Source organism: Notamacropus eugenii, chromosome 3 (assembly GCF_028372415.1).
Source record: "Notamacropus eugenii isolate mMacEug1 chromosome 3, mMacEug1.pri_v2, whole genome shotgun sequence".
NCBI classification, from domain to species: domain Eukaryota; kingdom Metazoa; phylum Chordata; class Mammalia; order Diprotodontia; family Macropodidae; genus Notamacropus; species Notamacropus eugenii.
Genome location: NC_092874.1, coordinates 278983779 through 279003937, shown reverse-complemented (window position 1 = coordinate 279003937; position 20159 = coordinate 278983779). Strand labels below are relative to the sequence as shown.

General features: G+C 39.7%; 1 protein-coding gene across 2 annotated transcripts in view; it reads left to right on the top strand.

Annotated features, from left to right (window-relative positions):
- Positions 1–20159, top strand: part of CDK17 (cyclin dependent kinase 17) — a 147375-nt gene that overhangs the window by 30033 nt on the left and 97183 nt on the right. Inside the window, exon 1 of one of the 2 annotated variants that reach the window (XM_072655633.1) lies at positions 3333–13403. The exons of the other annotated variant lie outside the window; for it this stretch is intronic. The gene's annotated coding sequence lies outside the window, so the exon portion shown is untranslated. Of the gene's footprint in view, positions 1–3332; positions 13404–20159 lie in introns of those variants that run through there. 2 annotated transcript variants of the gene reach the window in all.

Genomic DNA, 20159 nt, shown 5'->3' with positions numbered 1-20159 from the left:
TTTTAAATTAATATTTGCCCAAATAAATGTTAGAGGAATAAAAGGAGAAGGTCTCTTATGCAGTGACTGTTACACATGGAATTCAGTTATTCAGTATTAAGCACTCACTGTATGCTAGGCATTGTGCTAAAAGCTGGGGATATGAAGAAATTCAGAAGATCATCATTTCCATCAAGGAGCTCATGGTCTGATGGGTGAGACAACAAGAAAACAAGTAGGAACAAACAAGGCCTATGTAGGCTAAATTGGGAGTCATCAGCAGAAGGAAGGGCTTGGGAATTAGAGCTCAGAGCTTGTTTCCTCCCCTATAAGATGGAGGTACAGGGCTAGATGACTGCTGAGTCCTCTTCCAACCCTGGATCTCTGCTCTTGTGGTCCTTTTCTTCTCCTCTACAAGCCCTATACGTATGCCTCTTTGCTGTGTAGAGATAGATTCAGCATATTGGCTGGACCCCTTCTGAAGGGACATGGAGCAGAGCCCAAGGATGAGAAGTAATAAATGCATTGTTTTTTGCCTTACTGAGGAAAAGGTCCACATTGATGAGTTAATGAATTCCTTGAAGTGTTTTCTTCTGTAATGACTCTTACTGGTCTTTTCTTCTCTTCCCATGTCCAGCCTACCTTCTTTTTCCATCATATATAGACTCAGTAATGTCTTTCATGACACTTGCATACAAATTATTGTTGATAATGTGGTTTTTCCCATCTTGCTTCTTTCCATGTGAGATTCTCAGTCATTTTAATTCGGCGATCCAGGCATTCAATGAATTGAAACCATGTAGCATCCCTGGCAGGTATCCGTGTTGGAGAGATGGACCATTTCTGTGATGGGAAGTTCACACACCCAAATCTGATGTCTGATTTGATACAGTTTATTATTTCCTCCATGCTTGCCTGAGTTCCATCGATGGAGTCATTCAGTGGGCTCATTGCCAAACCTGCTGTTATCCCCTGAGCAATGTGGCTCTTTTATCCACTTTGTCTGGTAAGGCTGGTTAGGCCACTCGTCTTCATCTTGCCTTTTGAAAGTAGGCATTGTAGTGTTGTATATCATCTCATGTGAATACAGGCCTTTACAAGCTTGTCACCAATCGAAAATAAGTTGTGTTTTCATTTTTTAAGTGGAGGAAGAGGACCTTATGCATGACAACTTCCATGACAGTGATAACACTTTTATTTAGACATTGTTTGACATTAACACTTACTGAATTACTGAACAAAGTTATCCCAGGTCTGATTTGTCTTGTAGTGCTAAAGGATTTTGATTTTCCTGCTTCCCCAGTTGTTAGTATCTCCTTCTTACCCCCATCATTTTGTACACAATCCTTTCTCCTGTTAATGTGTTACATCCCACTGTAGAATGTAAGCTCTTTGAATATAGGAGACTGCCTTACTTTAGTATTTTTATCACCTGGCTCATATATAGTATTCACTTAACAAATATTTGTTGATTGTTGACTTATGAGAGATTCCTTTTTTGAATAGAGCTCTTGAGGTTCTATTTTGTGATGCTGAATCAGATACTTACTTGACATTAATGAGCAAGAGCTACAGCAGGAATTTTTGTTACCTTTGTCATTTGTAAACCGTCCAGAAGTGACCTGCTTCACAAGAGCACCAGCAAAACCTGGGTCAAAGAGGCCCTTGTATTGATGCGTGTTCATTATGAGAAAGACTGAGATTGATAGTTGCTGATGTCTTTCTGTGCCACTTACTGATAAAAGCTCTGTGATCTTTTCTGTTCTTTCAGAGATCCTAAGGATCAAGCTCCCTGGGAACCTTTAAAGTTGTATTGCCTCCACAATCTGTACCTTCTTGGTCCAGACTCTTCTCAAATTAGTAATAAAGATAAAAAGTGCCATTTCCACAATTTCATATAGTATATTTGGTACTTACTGAGATGATGGTACAGTACAAATGTGAGTTTTTGTTAGTATGGATTAGTTTGCTGCAAGCTAGCCCTTTTGGGTCTCTCAGGTATTAGTTCATTAACTGTTCTGTATTCTAATTTTCTTTTTCTCCTCCTCCCTTCTTGATTCAGTTACAGTCCTTTCCATTTTAGTCAGGGTGGTCTTGAGTACAGTTGATAAGCTCGTCCTTACCTTTGTCTTAAGTCCGAATTCTGTAGGACCCATTTTCAAAAATTGCAATTTCAATACCTCTGTGATACTTTCTCTGATAGTTCACCAATGTTGTTTTCATCTTCCTGACCACTTAATAGTACTTGTCAGGACCTTGCTTTTTGTTACATGATTACAATTTAATTTGCCAGTGGGTGTGGTCTTGACTTGTTTTCTGATATAATGGTTTGTACCTTTCCTGCTTTTACTAATCTGCATGACAGATTTTAGGCTGGCCTTTTATTTTAAATTTTCCTAAATTAAATGTTCCTTACAAACAACATATGGTTGGTTGCTGCTTTTTTGAGTTATGCGTTTATATATCTGACTCCTGTCTCGCTCTCTCAAGAGCACCTTTATCAGCAACTGCCTGTCAAGATATTTCAAACTGGATGACCTGAAGGCATTTCAGACTCAACATGTCCAAAACAGAACTCTCTATCTTTCCTCATATCCTCCCCCAACTTCCTCCTGAACTTCCTATATCATTTAAGGACACCACCATCCTTCCAATTGCTCAGTTTTGTGATGACCTGTTATCAAATCTTGCTGTTATCTTCACAAAATCTTTTACAGCTGATCTCTTCCTTCTGTTCACCCAGCTACCATCTTATCTGAGGCCCTGTTACCTCTTGCCTACATGAGTCTCCTTGGTATCCAAGGTGATTTTCCTTGAGGGTCCATCTTACCTTAACACTCTTAACTCAGTAAAATCCATTGGCTCCTTGATAGCTCTAGGATCAAATATAGATTTTCTGTCTGACTTTTAATGCCCTTCACAACTTGGCCCAACATGTCTTTGCAGCATCATAATATATTCCCACCCTTCCCCATACTCTGTCATGTAGCAGATTAGATTCCTCTCTGTGCCTTATACATGGTGCTTCATTTCCCATCCCAGTGCCTTAGCATAGACTGTCTCATGTCTGGAATGCTGATGCCTTCTCTCCTCCCCTTTTTAGATAATTTTCTTCAAGATGTTGCATGAGCACCACCATCTTTCTACATGAAACTTTTTCTGTTCTCTTCATATCCTTTCCCTCACCCAGTCCTCTCCCTTCCTGACTATTATTTATTCTCTCTGTTTATGATATGTACATAATATATTCCCCAATAGAGGCTAGTCTTTTGAGAGAAGAGATTGCATTTGCAGTGCCCAATATAAAATAGATACTTAATAAATACTTTTTAATTGATTGATCTCTGTCTTCTTTTGCTAATTATGTTGTATGTATAAGGTTGGTTTCCCTAACTACATTGTAAACTTGTTAGAAATAGAGAATATCTTGTGTATTTTTCTGAGTACCAAGCACAACATTAAATGCATAGTGAGAACTCATAAAGCCATTGTTGAATTGAATTAGTTTAGTGGCTTTCTTCCTGCCATTCTCATTTTGGGGCATTTGGAGTACAGTAACTCAGTTCAGTACAGTAAACATTGAGAAAGAACAGCTAGGCTTTGGAGAGAGAACCTTTAGATAACATTTAGGCTCTTTCCTGACGGAGCTTAGAAAAAACAATAAGATATTATACATTAAAAATGAGTAGATAGTGTTTCATGACATTGTAGGGATTGACTTAAGTTCTCAGTTTTAAAATTCAGTAAATATTAATTCTACTGATATATTTAATGTAACATGCTAATTTGGGGGAAAAGTTATTCATATATGAACTTGACTGGTATTATTTTTTAATTTTTTTGGTGAAGCAGGGTTAAGTGACTTGCCCAGGGTCACATAGGTAGTAAATGTCAAGTATCTGAAGCTGGAACTTAGGTCCTCCTGCCTCCATCGCCAGTTCATTGCTCTGTCTAGCTGCCCTTTGATTGAAGTTTTTTATTTTTAATTGATCAGTTTTGTTTTGCCACTGTAGATAAACCCAGGCAGCCCAGAAAGCATGTTCCCCAAATAGTTAGAAAAAGCAGCATAAAGGAGTGATTCTGACTGATGACCCCCTGAAGCCCTGTTCTTGGGGAGTGCCATTCCTTCTGTTCAGACAAGTGTGTATGCCTCACTTCTGGGGAGGCAGTACCAACATGATCCACTGAATATTTCACTTGAAATTTCTTGCACTTTAATGTTGCCTTCATCAAGGTGGTTGAAGTCATTATATGAGGCTCTCATTCCTTTGACTGTCTCACTTGCCAAGTCTCCCCATATTTCTTTGACTTATCCACGGTCATTATTTTTATGACAAAGTTAGTCATCTGTTACATTCATATACTATTTTCTACAGTCTCAGCTCCTAATATTTTCCTCCCAAAAAAGCAGATGTGTAATCTGGGATGAACCAAAAGTACTTTGAGATTTAGAATACATGCAGCTGATCTTATAAAAGGGCAACAAAGATATTTAAAACAAAAGGTTTGCAAATTGTTAACCATGATAGGACTGTCATAAAAATTAATATATTTTTAAAGCATGTATCTTAATTAACCCTCTCTATCAATAGCAAACACCTCCCCCACGAGGCTTGGCATTTTATAATCCTAGGTTACATAAGCACAGCTTGGATCTCTGACATTTTGCTATTCCTTTAAACAATTAAAGCTTTTACAGGCTCTGAGCTCACATACCCTGCCACCAGCTCCTACCCACAACAAGGCCCTCACAGCTCCCTATACAAGCTGACAAAGAAGCTTGGCCACTTTTCCAGAATGCCAAAGGCTGTTCAGAGGAGGAGCCGGCACAGTGTCTAAGGCTCATTCACGCTCTTGTCAAAGTGAATGAAAGGGAGGAGCGATTTATCACAGATTCTCCAAGAGAGGCCATCTGGTCTAACCTGTACCTGAGTAAGGATCTCCTTTCTATTTGACCTGCCAGGTAGCTCATTCCGCTTGAGGATCTACCTGTGGCCTTGATTCTTTCAGGCCTGTGCTGAACAAATTTAATTCCTTTTATCAGTGTTAACTCTTTAAGTACTTGACAGTGATTATTTTCCTCCTAAATCTTCACTTGAGGCAAAACATCCCCATTTCTTTCAGTTAATCTTCAAATGGTATGATCTGGAGGTTTTCTCCATCACAGTTTCTGTATTAGTCATGTTGCAAAAGCAAAAGAGATGAAAAAATAAATCAAGAAAAATAAAGTTAAAGAAAGGTATACCTCAATCTGCATTCCAAGTTCACTGGTTCTCTCTGGGGGTAGATAGCATTTTTCATCATGAGTCCTTTGGAGCTGTCTTGGATCATTGTCTCATCAGAATAGCCAAGTCTTTGATAATTGTGATTGTTACAATTACTATGCTATTACTATGAACGATGATCTCATTCTTCCCAGGTTTTTCTGGATGACCATAAACTTTTAAAAAGGTTAAATGCTGAAGAACCTTTACTATTTTAAAAGAAAACTTAAAAGTTACTATTTTACACCTGTATTTTGGGGGGAAATTTTAAAGCAATTAATATTGTGTGTATATTGCCTAGAATGGAAGATTTTCAACATCATCAGCATCATCCGTTCTTATATATGAGGACATAAATGCTGAAAAGAAGGAGGTTTGACCAGGTTATGGAGCAAATTAGTGACAGGCCTGGAAGTACCAATTACAGCTGCCTTTCAGAATAATGAAAATAATAGTGGCAGTTAATAATGATAACTAACACTTAGATAGCACTTTAAGGTTTGCAGAGCACATTACAAATATTTTCTCATTCTATCCTCTCAAGAACCCTGGGAGATAGTTCCCATTTTATAGATTAGGAAACTCAGGCAGGCGGAAGTGACATTATTTACCCAGGTTCCCACAAGTAATAACTATCTGAGGCAGAATTCAAACTTAGGTCTTCCTTACTTCAGGTCTAGTACTCTATCTATTCGATGGAGTTGCTGGGACTTCTGAGGCCATTTAGCCCACCCTGTACCTGAACCAGAATACACATTATGCAATCCTTGACAATTGGTATGCGGCCTCTGCTTGAAGATCTGTGTCAGCTCATTCCATTTTGGGATGGCTCTTATGGGTAGAAGTTCTTTCCTTGCATCAAACCTAAATTAATCATTACAACATTCCCGTTTCTCTGTCCAGTATTCTTTCAGAACATGTCATAGAAATGGAAGGTGGACCTCAGAGGTCATCTCATTCGCCTGTCTCCCCATTTTATAGGTAAAAAAAGTGAGGCCAGAGAAGTGAAGTGCCTCACTATCACATAGGTAAGTGACAGAGCAGAGTTGAATCCAGGTACTTTGACCCTGACCCTAGCATTCTTGACAATATAAACTACATTGCCTCCCTCCTTTTGTATCCATCCTCTTGTTGCCTGATCTGTCTTATGACCAGTGGTGAGAATTTTTCTTAGCTAGAGGAAAGGTAAGGTCTTGAAGTAGAGTAATGCTAACCGTCCTACAAAAGAATCAGCCTGTGACCTTAATGTTAATTAATGACCTTATTGTTCTTTAGCCCTATAGCTAGTGAACTTGGTTAGAACATAGTTTCTCAAATTTTACGTTTTGCATTTTATTTTTATATTTCATTTTATATGAAACTTATTTTGGTTTTTTAAATCTAAGATTTAGAATTCTAATTTTTCTGACCAGTTACAACCTTTGTTCAGTAGAGAAAATCAATCATGAAGCACTTCTCCCAATTAAACACTGTCTTCCAATTAATTTCAAATGGTGATTTGCCAGGACACTTGGGCTTAGAGTCTTACTTCCTGGAAAGGGGATGCTTATCTCATACTCTCTTTGCAGATATTCAAGATATGTTCAGAAATGGTTATAAATTATTAAAGAAGCATGACTTCACTTTTTTGTTATTTTCCTGGATCTCTGATTTTGTTGATAAGGTAACTCTTTCCATGCCTCCTAATAAGAGATGCTAGAACACCAGGGAGTTAATATGGAAATGTAATTAGGGAGAAGCGAAAGGAAGAATCCAGCAGTGACTAAATTGGGTTTTGATTCAGAGACACCAGCCACAGAAAGCTCTTTTCATGTTAGGACATCGGTGGGGCCTGGCTAATTGTTCAAACTTGACTGAGGATTGTTGTTGTTTTTCAGTTGCATCTGACCCTCTGTGACCCTGTTGTTTTGGCAGAGGTACTGGAATGGTTTGCCATTTCCTTCTCCAGCCATTTTACTGATGAGGAAATGGAGTCAAAAAGGGTGAAGTGACTTGCCCAAGGTCACACAGCTAGTGAGTGACTGAGGCTGATTTTGAGCTCATCAGGATGAGTCTTCCTGAGTATAGGCCCAGCACGCTGTGTGCTCTGGCACCATCTACCTGCCTTGGCTGAGGATCAGGAGAGGAGAAAAAGTGGAGCAGTGATGCAAGAGAAGGTGGAAAAGCCAGCGGCAGATCGAGCTTTGATTGCTCTGAAGCTGTGTTTCCTGGGCTTGGAGGCCAGCAGAGATTGTGCTGCCAATGCCGGGTGACATTAGCATCATGTACAAGATGCTGAGCATCCAGAGCCTTCTCTGCCTCGCAGCTCCAAAGGGATGATTGACCATCTGTAGCAACAGTTGCTAAGGATTATGAAGTCCTGGGCAGTCAGGTCAGACCCTCAGAACTTGTAGAGCTAGTGTTTGTATCCCTTCACCCAATTGAAGATATTCTGAATTGGCCTGGGGGAGGCCAAGTGAGTGATAAGCCCAGGGACCACACCAGTGTCCTCAGATGCAGCAGAACTGATGTCAGTGCAGAGAGACAGTGACCGCTATCAGAGCTCAAGCACACAGGCTTCCTTCCTTCCTTGCTCTTAATCAGTAAACTTTAAAAGTGGAAAGTGATGTGGACCAGTCCTGCCCCGCCTACCATGGTTTGACTTCCCTGTTTGCAGGGACTGTACTTTGTTAGGGGCTGGGAAATGTAGACTGTCAAAACAAAATGGATCAAATCTGTTTTTCAAAGGGTGGTGCTGGAGGATGGAATTTCCATTTCTGAATTAGGGTTTAAGATAAAAGAATGATGAGTTTGGGACCAGAGATCAAGTGTATCCAAAAAGGATTTAGGGAGCTTGGGAGGGGCAGTGTTGGGTGGCTGTGTCTGTTAGCCACATTCTCTCAGAGTAGTCAGTTCTTCAGGGCTACCGAGGAAGGGCAGCAACTCACAAGACAGAACATGTGCTAAGAGTGACAGTGATGTTTTGTGGCCTCTGATCTCTGTGCAAATGGATGTAAAATGAGTAGAGATTTTACTGTAAGGAGATAAAGACAACCTGATAGTTTTAATTGGAATTGTGATGTGACTCATGGCAAGAATCTGGCCTTGAAAGAGTTGATCTTATTCTAGAGAAACAAATTAGATAAAACGGACTATCTGTCTCCAAAGGAGGGAGAGAGAATGGAGTCTGCAAATGCTCCTTGCTTTGGAGGTAGGAGTGAGGATCCAAATGCTTGGGGACTGTTGTTCTGATGGGGATGAGGCTTTGGCCTTGATCCCCATTTCATGACTGGCCAACTGCCTCCTCAGTAGTAGTCTTTGCCTTTGCAGGCACCATTTTCACTTCCTTAGCCCTTTCTCAGCCACACTTATGTGTTATCTTCTTCTCCTGTTAGTCCCTGTTTAAAGCCTCAGCACTTAACATAGTAAGCACTTAATAATACAAGCTCTCTCACCACTATTCTCCCAGACTTTGAATTGTGAAACACCACAGTATAAGATCATATAGAATTATAAGTAACTCAGAAAGCAATGGAAAGAAATAGAAGATGATCCTCCTTCCTCATGGTAACCTCTAAAATACTTAGCACAGCTCTCATGTCTACCTTTTCTTTGTCTTCTTTTCTTCAAGTTCAGTATCACAAGTGTCTTCAAATAGGCGTTTTTTGAGGGTGCCGTGATTCACAGGTTCCTTAGCAGCTTGGTCACAATCGGACACCTTCCAGCTATTCTGTGACTGACCTTCACAGATTTTGTCTACTTTAGTTCTGAACAAAATATTGCAGATGGGACCAGACTAGTGGAGCTCTTGGGACCATCATTCCTTCCCTGGGCACCATTATACATTAGCATTTTTGGCTTTGGTTTTGCCCTTGAATCTTAGAGTCTGTTTCCTCTTACCCCATTAACTTGAGATAATAGTATCTGTCCAGTGCTTAGCATGGTTTCTGGTACATAGTAGGCATTTAATAAATGCTTCTTCCCTTCCCTTCCCCTCCTGCCCTGGTAGTTTGCATGTGAAATATTTTGAGTCATACCTCATTCTCTCTGCATTTACTTTTTTTACAATCTGTATCTAGGGCTTTACACTTCTTACATTTTATCTTACTAGATTTGACCCATCTTTCTAGCTTGTCGAGGTATTTTGGATTGATTATGCCATCCAACCTGTTAACTATCCCTTGTAGCTTAATACTCATCCCAGATTTGCTGCACATGTCACATGTGCCCTCATCCAAGTAATTGACACAATTGTTGAGCTAAAGAGAGCAGAACTCCAGAGGGATCCTTTCTGCTCTCGTCCATTCCAGCTTGGGGTCAGTCATTCTAACAGTTACAAATCTACAGAATTGTGCTTTCTGTCCCTTTCTCTTGTTGGCAAGGATATTCTGAGATGTTTTGCCAAATGTCTCACTGAAATCCAGGTATATGATGGTGACCCTTGACTAACTTCTCTGATAATTGTCAGGGAGGAAATGAGGTTAGTTAGGTATTACTTGTTCTGGCTAATAATAGCAGCTAGCATGTATATGTGTCATGATATTTACTTCCTTTTCTGGGGTATCTATAAGGAGAGATTTTAATCACCTATTCTAACATACTCCTCTGTATACATGTTGTATTCCTCCAGTGGCATGTAAGTCTCCCACGGTGGGGCAGGGAGTGTTTGGCCTTTGTCTTTGTATCCTTTGTACTGGGCACAGCTCCCTTCATAGACTAGGTCCTTAACTGACGCTTGTTCTTACATGTACTACAGAATGTTACTTTGGTGTTAGCAGATGGGCTTTGTTCCAAGATCTCCTGCTAATGTTCTTTCTGGTAGTTGATGTTTAGCAGGGATTATATTTAGTTTAATTAGACTTATTTAGATGAAGAAACTCAAGATTTGGATGATTTCTGTATGAGATAAACAGTGCTAATGAAGTCTAATGAAATCAGGTTCTTGTTCCAGCATTGGGGTTAAATGACCAAATGTTAGACACAAATGTGGTATGCCAAGACATTTTTACACAAATTATCAATTACTTAAGGCTAATCATTCTTAGTGCTTGTTATGATATAAAACCCTTTTGGGTCAAGCATTATAGATGCTATTTCTGGGATGTTAAATAGTCACTAAGGCCAAAAGTAGTTTCTTAGTAGAGAATCTTGTTTTAAAAAATGGAACTGGTAATAAAAGAGGGGAAAAACTCTGAGGACTGCTTGGAGAAAATTATTATACATTGTTGATACATGCTGGTTTAGATGATAATAGTAGCAGGTAGCATTTACGTAGCTAAGGTTTGCAAAGCACTTCACAAATATTAGCTCATAACAGCTTTGGGAGGTAGGTGCTATTATTTTATTTTTTCCATTTTACAGATGAAGAAACTGAATCAGATAGCAGTTAAATGATTTGCCTGTGGTTTGAAAGTTGATAAATTTCTGAGCTAGAATTTGAAGTTCAGTCTCCCTAACTTTCAGGTCCAGTGCTTTACTTGTTGTGTTACATAGTTTTATGTTGTGTAGAGAGATCAATATGGCTTAGCAAATTGACCTTTTTATGTGATGTAATCTTTCAAGAAGATGAATTCCTGATTTGAACCTGATTTGAACCTGAAAAAAGTAGACTGAAGAGAAATTTGTTCTAAAGGTGATTCAGATCATCCTAGATAAGCAACCTCATTGATACTTTCTAGTGATGTTTGTTGCAGCCCTAGGACCTCCTTTGACAGTATGAGGACAGCAGTAGAACATCTGACTTGTTTGTTGGTTTTCTCTTGATAACACCATTTTAAAAACACTTGATGACTAATTCTCAAGATAGGTAAAACATAATTGCCAAGGGATTGGCAGCTGCTGATCTACCTGCATGCTTTCTTCATAATTTTTTTGAAAAGCATATGCACATACCAAGCACATTCTTGAAGAAAGCTAGTCAGCAAGTAGGCTTTTGCAGGTGATTGACCATGTCTTTCTCCTCTATTGACAATCAAGTGAAGTGTTAAAACAGGGAGATGCATATTCATCAAGTACGCTTCAGTGCTGTAGAAGACATCTTATGTCAGTTCCAGAACAAAGGAGGACTTCTGTTGCTAACAAGGTTCTACAAGTGCTCCTTTTGGCAAATGACATAACATCATAATTGTTTCAAGCCTTTCTTCAATACCACAGAGATGTGAGAGTGATTGGACTAGTCATCCATGTTGGAAAGGCAAAGTGGATTAGAATGAATATCACCTAAATTATGGCGCATGGCCATAATTGAGCCTGTAATGTGAGTATCTTGGAGAAGCATTGCATCTGAACAAGGAATGGTGCCTAAAATCGAGGAGAAGGAGGCAGAGTTTGAATGCATTTTGGAAACTGCATGTTGTTTCAGTTAAGCCCAAATTTCAGAGTCTTATTGATCTTTTTTAACATTGCCTACATTTACTAAATATATAGAGAGCCATCTTTTATAAAGAAGAATTAAAAAGAGAAAAATAAATGGTTCAGTGGGGCTGCCTGGCAAAAGACAGTCCCTGCTCTTGAAGGAGCTTACATTCTGATGAAAGAGATACGAGCAAACAAATATATACAAGGCAAACTATATAAAGGATAAATAGAAAATAATTAAAAGAAGCATTGGAATTAGTGTGGGTTGGGGGAAACTTCCTGTAGAAGGTGAGATTTGAGTTGAGAACTAAAAGAAGCTCAGATGTCAGTAGGAGGAAGGCACTGGAGTTTATTGAGTAGGAGGATGACATAGCTGGATTTGAGCTTTGGAAAAATCACTCTAGTGGCTGAGTAGGAGATAGACTGGAATGGGAAGCAAGGAGAGGCAGACAGACCCACCTGCAGGCTGTTGCAGTAGACCCACAGTGGGATGATCGAGGCCATATCTGCCTGGGTGGCTGTGTCAAGTGAATGCTGAGCAGAAAGCAAAGGTCTGGATGAGTCATCAGCTGGAAGGTTGGAGGGAGCCTATGATGGGCAACAGGGAGCCGATGATGGGCAGCAGGCACGTGGGGATCCTGCAAATGCCCCACTGACATCCATCGGGTTTTGTTTAAGGAGAACCTTGTTTCTTTGGTGTTCTACCTCATTTCACAGAAAATGACACTTAAGACTTTTGTTCTTCTAATGATTACAGCTTTATCTGCCCTCAGATAGCAAGATGTGCTTTGGTACCTTCTCACTTAAGGGTTCGTACTGTTCCAAAAAGGAACATGTGATTTATAAGATACAAAACAAATCATGCATGTTTAATGCAGGATTTTTTACTTGTAGCAGCAGTTAATGGTGAAGTGAATGACCTCCAACGGAGCTACCATGGGGATGGGGTCTCTCTCTTGACCCTGGCCGCTGTTTGCTGCTCACTTTCTGAACTAATAAATCACCAGCCCTCAAATACAATCATTTACAGAGCTAAGCTTTTGTGAAAACACAAAACAAAAGCGTCATAGAAATATTTTTCCATGTCATGTTTTTGGAATCCTGTATTTTGAACTTCACAGAATATGAGAATTTGACTACTTGTTTTTGTATTTAAATGACAAAGAAGACCATAGTTTATCTGTCAGTCTCAATGCATCTTTACTGGTATGTGTTTTCAACTTTGAAAAAGGGGCCTCTAAGCACATTTGCTTATTTGGTTAGTATTTATTTTTAGTTTTGTTGACAACTAGATTACATTTGAAGGTGTTTGAACTTCAGTTTCTTACATCAGTCATCAAAATAAGGCTTGAACTTTTTTTTAGTATTATTATAATAGGATGTCTCAAAAGCCTTATTGCAGCCCTGTAAGTTAAAACTTCGTTGTTTTTTTTCCTGACAGCTCGTAATTTAGGCACATATGGATGAATTTTGTCTTTGTCCTCTATGAGGGCAAGAGCATCTGTTAGGCAGATTAAAAGTATAAATGGTTTTTGGAGGAATATTGAAATAGGAGAGCAACTTTCCCAAGCTACTTCAGCAGCACTGATGGACATAAAATAGTGTAGTCATCACATCCTGTCTTAGAGTCCCTCCTTGCCAATACTTCTAGCTGTGCTTGTATGAGGTTGTCCCTCAACACTGACAACGTTCTGCCTCTTGCTCCCTAGCTCCTGTCACTCACAGTTCATGTGTCCCCAGTTGTCTGAAGACAAGTGACAGTGGGATCTTACCTCACAGTGACTCACATTGTGCCTAAAAGGAGAAACTTCCTGTACTTGGAAGGTAATAAAATGCCTTTTCTTCTGTGATAATGAGGGCATACTCTTCTTATGTTTTACGTTTGGTGGAGCTCTTTGGGAAGCAAAGTTTCATCAGACAGATGAAGCAAAAGAGGCAAATTGGCAGAAGAGGCAAATCTGTTAGCATTTTACTGATAACTGTAGGTTAAAATCAGAAAAGTGATAGCCATGCTTTCCCAAGGGCCAGTGGGATCATTAGGTGAATAGTTATCCTGACTTGTTGCTGTTCTGAAAGTTCCGTGAACATCTTGTAATCCTTTGTTAGATTGTGATTGTAATTAGACTTGTCCACCTTGAAATGTGAGGCTGAAGGGGCCGTCAGGGGTGGGCTAAGTCGAGTCTCGGCTTCTTGCTGACCGCTGTGTGAAGCTCATTGTTCTCTGGAGTATGACTATGTCACAGTGGAACATACTTGTGGGGGGAGTTGGATTTGTGACTAAGCAACATTTAAATGCTTGAATGCTGATTTTGAAGATACATTTTAATAATTTCTTAACTTGTCAGGGAGGACAGACTATAATACAGATATATTGATTTAGTGTTTTCTGGAGTGAGAGATTGGGATTTTTTATTCCTTCTGTGTGGTTCAGAGGCCAGAATCACCCCGGGCTTTTCTTATTTTCTTTACAAAGAAATGGTTGTGCAGTTAGAGGTAATGTAAGTGTGTAGGCCGGAACAAAGGATTTTTAAAAGATTTTTTACTTTTTTTATTTTTTTAAAAGATTTTTTAAAATCTACATTAGTGATAGGTTTCTTCAGAGTTCTAAAAGAGCGTAGGTTTTTTAAGGAGTGGAGATAACTATTTGTTTTGGTTAAATAATGTTTATATCACTAGCCCAAGCTTCCTTATTGTATATATTTTTAACAGTGGATTTGGTTTTGTATTGCCTTTCCTACATTCTGTGATTGAATTTATTATGGCATTCAATCTTTTTACACCCTTGTGGAAAATGGTGTAAAACAAGTCAAAGTTGCCTCTTGTTTTTAATCCTTTATTCTTATTTCAAAGTGTCCTATCCTTTTTTTTGTGGGGGGAGAAGGGGAAGAGAGGGAAGGAATAACATTTTTCAACTTAGTCTCAACTTAAAAAGTTATAGGGAAGCAAACTCACTGAGCAGTACTTAAACGTGAACAAATTACTTTTCCAATGTAATATCAAGGGGGAATTTTGGAGGAGTCATGGTATGGTGAGTTGGAGAGAGCTAGTTTAAGAGTTTGAGCACTTAGCTGTGAATCCTGCTAGCTAGTAATGGTGTGAGTTTTGGATGAATGTCTGGCTTCCTGGTGTCCTTGTCTTTAAAATGAAGACAGTAAAAAATAAGCCAGATGACACTGAAGATAAGACCCTTCCCACCGCTAACATTCTATCTTTGCATGTTCTTTGTTTGACTTAGTTCCCGCTCTGCGGAGGTCTTCGTCATTTGACTTGAGCCAATGGAATAAATTTACTTTATTACAAAGTTAATAGTAGAACAAACTAGAAGTCTATGGTAATATTTTCCATTGTTTATTCATTTATCTTCTCAAAATGTTAATACTGGGCTCATAAGGAAAAAAATATAAAATCAAGCATCATGGAAAGACCCCAGAATTTCAGAGTAGATAGAACTTGAGAGGAAATTTTCCATATGGGCCTGAAATGAAAAATTTCAAGTTTCCCCATAGAATTAGCCTCAGTAACGAGTCATCTCTGTAGTAATATTAAATGATTTACATTTTTCAGTTCTATTTACTAAGTAATGTTCCTTAAGCAGTTGTTTGTACATGTTAATACTGCTGTGCTTGCTTGATAATCAAATCTTTGCTAGAGAAAAAAGAAGAGGAATGTTACTTGTTAAGTCTTCAAGTCACTGTATGGCCTGCTGAGGTCTTCCCAGTGTTTGGAGAGACTCTAAGCAAGCAACCATTGCCTAGTGAATAAAATCCAAGTAATGGTTTTTCCCATCTATCTCCAGTATATCTTCCTAGCCTTAGGGCTCTGTCTCTTCCTTTATGAGCATACTGCTGGGACTGTTCCCTTAAATGTGTGCTGAGCTTTCTTTGTTTTTGTTTATCTTGTTCTTATCTGTCAGAAATGCTCTCTGTTCCCCCTACTCTTTTCATCCGTCTATTTAAATCCTATTTATCTTTTAAGTCCTAGCTCAGATATATTACCTTTGTCTTTGAAGTCTTTGGTAAAGCATCCTTTGCCTTCTCTTCTGAGTCATCCATTTGGGATAGTGTTTCTATGTGGAGAGAATGAGACTGATCACATGACACTCTTGTCTGTGCCTCCTCTTAATCCATTTCCCCCAGCGTACCTTGTAGACTGACCTGAAACCAGGAACGTGCTAGGAAACCTTTTTAACAACCAACTCCCAGAAAGCTTTTCTGCGCTTTTCAGCAGATGGATGTTTTGATCTCTTAATTGGCCAGCCCTGGATAGATAACCAGACCATTCATTCTATGTAGTGAGATCCTCATGACTTAAGTATTTTTTGTCCAAGAAACATGTATTTGTTTGGCTTGCCAGTTTCCATCTGCTTTGTAGTGTGGGATAATAACTTAGAACTTTGTGCTGAATGTGAGGGCTCCTTCTGACTTTGGGAGAATGAAGACTTTAATAGTTGCACCTGGGGAGAGTCCATGACCTAGTCTCATTCTCTACCTAGTTTCAAAAAAATGTGCAAGATTCAGCAGCATTGCTTTATTGATATTGGGGAAAGGCCCTATAACCCCAATCTCATTCTGGCTTTGCTTCTTAACACCTCAGTGCCACACTGGAGAACATGTCTGTTGGAGACCTTTTGAAACTTCTTTTGGTAATCACCAATCTTTTATTTACTTTCTTTCTCTTTCTTTGTGGATCATTTGCCAATGATGAAGAAAAAAAGACTGCCTTTTTAAAAAAATTTATTTGGAAATCTGCAAATGTTGGAGCAGTTTTCAAGAAGTACCTGAATATTTAGATCATTATATAATCTAGAAGAGAAGAAATTCTGAGAGGTTTAAGGTTGATGTAAGAGACCTAGAAAGAACTTCAGAGAGTATTTAATCCAACCCTCCCAGTTTACAGTGGAGAAAACTGAGGCCCAGAGAGTAAAGTCACTTGCATGAGGTAATAAGGTAGAGATGGTGGTAGTATTGGAACTAGAACCATGGTTTTCTGGACTTCTAGCTAGTAAACACTCTTTCTTACTGTAGCTCCCTTGGTTTAGGCTTAAAATACTGGGCCATACAAAGGGCAACCAAACTGTATACCTTTTGATCCAGCAATACCACTACTAGTTATAGTTTTCTCCAAATTGAAGTTCAGCCAGCTTCTTCAGCATTACAGTTAATCAGTAAGCATGTTACATTAGACACTGTACTAGACCCCTGTTTTCAAAAAGCCTACAGTCTAGTGAGGGAAGGCAGCAAGTCCGTATATGGGTATGAGCCTCTAGTGAGAAGTGATCATTGAACCTCTGGGCGCTGATGATGGCACCAAGTGATGGAGTGTAGAGTCTTGAGGTATGCTTGACATTTGGGGCAGAGTGGTATGGATGAGGATCCAGCAGAGGATACTGAGAAGGAGCAGACCAATAGGAAGAGAGAACAGTGTTAGAAACTAGCTTTCTCGTTAAAGAAAACCTAGAGAGGACAACACAGTATTCAGGAGGGAGAGGAGAGAAGGTGTTTGATGCAGAGAAGTCAGGATGAGGACTGATTTTTTTATTTTTTTAAGTCTCTGGGAAAATAGGACATTGGCAGTGCTTAGACCAGATGAAGTGAAATGCATTCATTCTCAAACTGTTCCTCTGAAGATGTATTTTTTTTACCAAAATGCCTTCTTCATCTCCCACTCATATTTTCCCTTTTTGTTGTTTGTGAGAACTTGCATAATACTGCCTGTCAAAAAATCAGGTAGAACACCTGAAGGGTTGAAGATTTGTTAGGAATAAATGGCTACTTTGATTTTTATTCTTTTGTCACTTGTATAGTTACGTTGGAAATTCCTTACTTTTTGAAGTACTGATTCGTTGCTACTGTATTTATACTTGTTGGCTTAAGAGTGCTAGAGTATTGCCTTTTTATCATTATTTAAGAGTTGAGAGGAAGATAATATTAAAATTAACTGGAAACCATTGAACATTAATAGGTTATTAACACATCATGTTACTTTCAAACAGGCCATATTCAAAGCTAAAACTATTCCAATAAAGTATTATAGAGTAACAAAATGTACCTTTTTAAGACTTATTAGAAGAGCCAAACAGAAATAAGTCTACTAGTGGGAAAAGAAGTTTTAAATAAATTATGCTTCGTTGTCCAACTGAGTGAAAAATCTTTTCATTCAAGTAGCATTTTCTAAACTTGTCTGAATTAATTTCTACTGCCAAGCCTAGAGGCCTGTATTGGGCTACCCGAGTCTTCCTTACCTCACCTCCGAGGTCTTCGGCTGGCCACGCCGGATGCACGTATGAGAGAAAGGACGTTCCAGAGTCAAACAGGGGTTGAGCTTTATTACAGGGTTTCGGTTACAAGTGCAGGGGCTCTTCTTTCTTAGGACGAAGAGGGGGAGATTTCCTAAGGAGGCTAAGCTTAAGGGATTGGAAGTAGAAGTACAAGCGGGGAGAGAGGGGGAGGGGAGAGAGGAAAGAAAAGAAGCGGAGCCCTACTTTTCTCTTTGGCTCCACACGTGCTAAGAGAGCTTTCAGGCTTCCTCAATCCTACTTAACCTTCAGCCACACAGTTTGCATCTCAATACCGTGCTGTTAGGTAACTAGGTGTGCTCCAATCCGGGACGACCTCGAGGGCAGGGAGACTCCACCCATCACATATCTCCAGGGGAGAGGCGGAAATACCCGAGCTAGCCGAGCTAGCTCGGTCTGACCTTCTCGAACCCCCGCTGTTCATGGAGGGCCTCGTAAGACTCTAAGATTTAGAAGTCCCACTTTTACCTGCCCGAGACTGTCCACACGGAATTGAGCTTCCAGTCCCAACATCTACAACCTTTTTTTTTTTTCTGGAACTATTAAAATAGAGAAAACTTACATTACCATATTAAGAGGTTTCACTATAACTCTTGTATGTAAGGATTTAGGACAAAATAGATTGATGTGAAGCCTTGTCCAGAGCAGAGAACCACCCCTTTCCCTTCAACCTCCTCCTCTTCCCTGAATCATCTTCTAATGCAAAGTCTAGTTGAGAATTGAGAATAGGAAGTGAAGTCATTGACTGAGGATGGGGGGGACACCCCTTTTGCTGAAGGGGACACCAGGCCTCCTTTTCCGCTGTCTTTGGAGGGGCTTATAAGGCAGCATCCTGCAGAGAAAAGAGCTTTGGATTCAGAGTGTGAGCTCCTGGGTTTGAACTCTAGCTCTGCTTTTTCCTACCTGAGTGACCATGGTTTTCTTCACCTGAAGACAGAGAAGTTACATTAGATAATCTCTAAGATTCCTTCCAAAGGCTCCATCCCTGATGCTATGACCTCTGATCATATCACTTCCCCATTTAAGCAATGCCGGTGGTTCCTTATTGTAAATTGTTTTCTTCTCCCAGGAAGGTTCAGACTCCTTCCTTAGCCTACCATTCCAGGCCCCCAAACCCTTGCTCCAAGGTGGACGCTTTTCCAGCCTTGCCTAAAGAGCCCCGCCTCCAGGTACCCTGTGTTTATGCAGTATTGCACCTTCTCATCGCCATGTCTAGAGTAATGCCACCCCTGCTGCCTGGCATGGCTTCTGTCCCATTTCTGTCATTTGGAATCTTCTCTTTTCTTCAAGGTGCCACTGACTTTAAAAGTCTTCTTTTATTGTAGCCCTCTTTTCTTTCTTATCCTAGACTTCTGATTAGTTTTCGAATTTTTAAAAATATTTATTTGCTTACCTGTATTATCAGTCCATCTTTCCCCCACTCCCCATCATAAACTCATGGAGGTCAGAGGTCATCTCTCCTTCATTTAATATTTGAATCCTCTCAGCACCTATTTCAGTGTCCAGCACACAGTAGGTGTTTAATAAATGTTTAATGAAAGATAAATGTTTTTTACTTCCAAGGAGCTTGTAATGTATTTGGAAGGAGAAAACATGTATTTTAAAATTAGAGAAACTCAAGGAGTATTGAGATGGGAAAGATTAACATAGATTGTAGTAGCTGAAGAAGATTTGATGGACAAAATAGGATTGGAATTGGGCCTTGAAGGGGGGGGGGTGGTGCAATAGGTTGAGACTGGATTAGAAGACCTTCTCTCTGTGTAGCATGGGCAAAAACACAGATTAGTAAATATGGTTTATTGGGGGAGGGGGCAGTAAAAAAATATCCTAAAGGAGGATAGTTCCTTGGCATTGACTAACCCTCTTCTCTCTACCAGAGTCAGATGCTGGGGATACAAAGAAATGTTAAAAACTAAACCAAACTAGCACACTCCCTGCTCTCAAGGAGCCCAGAGTGTATGTAATGAAAACTAGTGATAAAGTTGAAGCAGGTTAGAGGGAAGAGAGGCAGATTATGAAAGGTTTTGAATACCAGGCCAGGCTTGCAGCTAGAGTGCCGTCTTTGACTTCTGATTGTGTTCACATGTCAGGTTCCAAATCTTACAGGTTCTGTCTCTGCAGAGTCTCCAGCCATCTGAGATTACATGGGAAGTATGTCTCCTGGTATTGCTATTTAACAGGTGTGTAACCTCTGATGAATCACTGAACCTCTCTAGGCCTCGGTTTGGTCATTCATAAAGTGAGGGAATTGGTCTAAAAAGCCATTGCTTAGCCCAGAGTAAGAG